This window comes from Nanorana parkeri, unplaced genomic scaffold (assembly GCF_000935625.1).
Source record: "Nanorana parkeri isolate BGI_ZX_2015 unplaced genomic scaffold, ASM93562v1 scaffold2166, whole genome shotgun sequence".
NCBI classification, from domain to species: domain Eukaryota; kingdom Metazoa; phylum Chordata; class Amphibia; order Anura; family Dicroglossidae; genus Nanorana; species Nanorana parkeri.
In genome coordinates this window covers 166,124-170,388 of record NW_017308434.1, presented here as the reverse complement: position 1 = coordinate 170,388, position 4,265 = coordinate 166,124, and the positions used below count along the sequence as shown (strand labels likewise).

The 4,265-nt window shown below is 44.6% G+C and overlaps 1 pseudogene; it reads left to right on the top strand.

Annotated features, from left to right (window-relative positions):
• Positions 1 to 2,998: 2,998 nt before the first annotated feature.
• LOC108800922 lies at positions 2,999 to 4,058 on the top strand (annotated as a pseudogene).
• Positions 4,059 to 4,265: the final 207 nt, after the last annotated feature.

Here is a 4,265-nt window from a genome sequence, read left to right as displayed (position 1 = left end):
ATTTTAACCACACATGCAAAAGAGAGCAGCAGTATGTAAAAGGCCGTCTGACTTTTGTCCTAGAATGTACTTCTGCAACTAAAAATGCTGATGACAGTAACTATCTTGTGACTGAACCCCTCCTCCTTGTCAGAAGACTGTGGCAATAGTAGTCACAAGCTGTGACCACAGTTGATAACGGATATGAACCATATTTAGTAGAATTGCAAATGCTGCTTGCTGATTGGCTTAGAGCTGTAAAGGAAATATGTGTATTAGAAATATGTAATGTGACTTCATTGTTGTTATATATATATATGTAGTGACCGCCCTTAAAGGGCCACTCAGGAATTGGAGACGGTAGTCACCTGAGTCCTCTGCCGAGAATAAAGAAGATTTGTATTCCTGAAGTCTGTGTCCGGAGTCCATTGCTGGTTTCCAGAAGCTGTTTCCCGCTACAGTATAAGAAACTTGCTGAAACGACCAGTTAGTCCAAAAATAAGTGTGACTTTATTTAGTTCTATAAAGTACTATTAAGTTCTATTAAGTACACTGAAATGTTCAAAAGCATACAAAAATAGGTATATAGATAATAGTCCAATATCAAATGAATAAAAGAAAAGTATTTGTAAAATGTAGCAAAGTATGTAAAATAATGATGTTCGCCTTCGTGTGATGAGATTGTATCTGTATATGTGTATCTCTTGTAGTTTCTTTGTTATAGCGTGTGTGTCCGAGTCTGCGTGTGAGGGAGTGTCTTGTACAAGCTTTTGTCCTGCATATGTGTGAGTGACCCTTAGGGTCCCCACACACCTTACGATTATCGCGGGAAATCCCGCGATCGTACGATGATCGTAAGGTGTGTGGAAGCCGTGCGACCTCTACTACTGTAAGGTCGCACGACTTTAAACTTACGGACATGTTTGAAAACCCGCCGAGCATCGTACGACGTTCGGCGGGTTTGTGGCATGTCCGTACGATAACAGCCAGCACGGGCCGGTGTGCGCAAGCGCACACTGCCCGTTCGGCATTGCGGTCATCGGAAGCCCGCCCCTCAGGGGGCGTGGCTTGGGCTTATCGCAAATACGATCTGCCTATGCAACATAGGCAGATCGTACGTTTTTTTAAGTACCTTACAACCATCGCAAGACCAAAGTCTTGCGATGGTTGTAAGGTGAGTGCCCAGCCTTAGGGAAGGCCCTGCCCCCTCGTGTATCCCGAACTCAGTGGATATAGTGCAGCCATTGTATTCACGTACAAACATCTGTTACCAATCTCTGCATGTCATTTAACTGAAACATTCCGTACCTGTCCATCATTGAATATAAACATATATAGATTGACAGTTAAGATCCCAAGAAATATTACAATAAACCTAATATAGCTTACATAGAAATATCAATGACATATGCAGCCTAATTATCCATCCTCTGGACCGAAGACCTTTCTTGACCTTTTCCATGACCTTTCTAAACTTCTCAGGCTTAAAGGAGAACTATGGGGTCAGTGTTTTTCCCCATAGTTCTCCTCAGGGTCATGGGAGGACACAAACTAGCGTCCTCCCGTCACCTTAGGCTCAGTATATAGGGAGCTACTGCTCGCGGTATACCGAGACGCCGCAGCGGATTCCGACTTAGATGACGCTGCGTGACTGACAGCTTGCTCTGCCTATCTAGAGGCAGAGCCAGCTGTACCCGCCCCCTCTCCCGTCCGTTCCGCCATTCAGCGCTGGCGGATCGGAGCGGGGAGTGGGGAATCCAGCCCCTCCCCCTGTCACGGCAGAGAGCCGTGACAGGATCGAGAGGTGAGCGAGCGCCGGTATGTGTTCGCTCACCTCCCGATCTACTGAGCCGACCTGCGACAGTCTCATTGTCACAGGTCGGCTAGAACTATGAGGTGAGTGAAAAGCCCCTCCCCCCTCATAGTGCTCCTTTAAGAGGAGCTCTCTGTCACACATTTAACTAGGAATATTTAGGGCCTATTTGTATAAATGAAATATATAACTATTTATCATATAGTACATGATAAATATGATATTAAAGATTTAACACATGTTTACGGCGCAGTCACTCTGTCCTTGGTGCCCTGCGTTTATCGTATCCAGTATCTCCTCATTCCTAAGACCTGTATTCCTGGCCAGTTCCCTGTTCCGGACTATTCCGTACAACCCGGAGGTCATGGTGCCCTTGTATCCTCACAGTCACACCTAGCACACTGAAGCCTTTGTTTCCCATTATCCCTACTGATGAGTGGTTTCCTTAAGACTACAAAGCCCGATCCCTTGAGTTCTCTTCACATTGTGTGTGTGAAAATGCTTTTACTTTCTCTATTAAACATCGCCGTGAGTTCTACAGCCGAACGGATTTGTGGAATTTGGAGTCGCCGTGCAATAAAGACGCAGCCAGCCAATGCAGCATAGAACTACAATGCCCAGACAGCACAGCAGGGAGGGGAAGGACTTGGATAATCTTTCCTGAGAGCGGTGGTTTCATATATATGTGTTGGTCAAGTACAGGTCTCGTGTAGGTCATGTACAGGTCTCGTGTAGGTCATGTACAGGTCTCGTGTAGGTCATGTACAGGTCTCGTGTAGGTCATGTACAGGTCTCGTGTAGGTCTCGCTCCGCACAATTAGTAGTAGCCAATTTGACATTTAACCGGGCGGGGTCAATATGACGTGGACTTGCGTAATGAGATCCATGCTCCCCAGATCCTCTCCAATTTGCCGTCAGAGTCCTGCCAAGAGTGCGGATAACTGCCCGTTGACCATCGTGTCAGTGATGCGGTTTTTGACTTCCAGATAACTAAGCACGGGGGAGGGTCTTCCAGGATCTGGCAATAGTTTGGTGGTCATAAATATTTGGGGGATTAAACTGTGTTGTCGCTTAAGGACACCTGGGACAGGCTTATGTAAAAGCGCCTCCGTGAATGTCCGGAATACCTCGGAGGGAGATCTTCACTCTGAAGGGAATCACATACGTCCAATGATACACCACAGAACACATTGTCTGGAGACATCAATGGATCCCTCTAATCCTGAGGAATCTTCTGACCAATCACATCACATGACTTCAGATATCCATCTCGGCTCCCACAGTGAAGATCCGTCTACAGATCCAACTATCCCCGAGGGATCTTCTCTCAGCCATGAAGGAGATCACACAGGAGAGAGGTCGTTGTCATGTTTGGAGCGCTGGAAATATTTTAAGATGAAATCTAAACTTCTACATCTCAAAACCCACAACCATGTGACCTTTTCATGTCAAGAGTGCGGGAAATGTTTTTTGGACAAAACAAACCTTAGACAGAAAATTCGCACAAGTGAGCAACCATACTCATGTTCAGAGTGCGGGAAAAGGTTTAGTAGCAAAGCAGATCTTCTTAGACACCATATAATTCACACAGGTGAGCGTCCGTTTTCATGTTCAGAATGTGGCAAAAGTTTTGCTAAGAATGGAGACCTTATTAGACACCAGAGAATTCACACAGGTGTGTGGCCTTTTTCATGTTTCGAGTGTGGGAAAGGTTTTCTTGTGAAAAGCAACCTTCTTTCACACCAGAGAATTCACATGGGTGCGAGTCCTTTTTCATGTTCAGAGTGTGGCAAAACGTTCACTTCCAAACGAAACTTTTTGAGGCACCAGAGAATGCACACAGGTGAGCGTCCGTATTCCTGTTCAGAGTGTGGGAAATGTTTTAGATGGAAACAATGCCTTCTTTCACAGAAGAATTCACACGGGTGAACGTCCTTTTATATGTTCAGAGTGTGGGCAAAGTTTTACTGTCAAAGGAAACTTTCTTCGGCACCAGAGATTTCACACAGGTGAGCATCCATATTTATGTTTAGAGTGCGGGAGAAGTTTTAAGGACAAAAACACCTTTCTTATGCACCAGAGAACTCACACAGATGAGCGTCCGTATTCATGTTTAGAGTGCGGAAAAAGTTTTATTGACAAAAGAGTCCTTCTTAGGCACCAGAGAATTCACACAGGTGAACATCCTTATTCATGTTTAGTGTGCGGGAAAAGTTTTCTTACGAAAGGACAACTAACAAGACATCAGAGAACTCACACCGGCTGAAACAGCTGATCGATGTATTTTTGCATTCTCTTGAACTTCATTCAGTATCAACGGGATGAGCTTCCATCTGTTACAATCTCAGTTAAAGCTTTTTTAAATTTGAATTTGTTGTTATTTAAACCCCTTATTAACCCTTTGTTTATCCTAATGAACCCTAATTAACTCCTTCTCCCCTTAACTATAATTTTCCTGCTAATTGTTTTACAT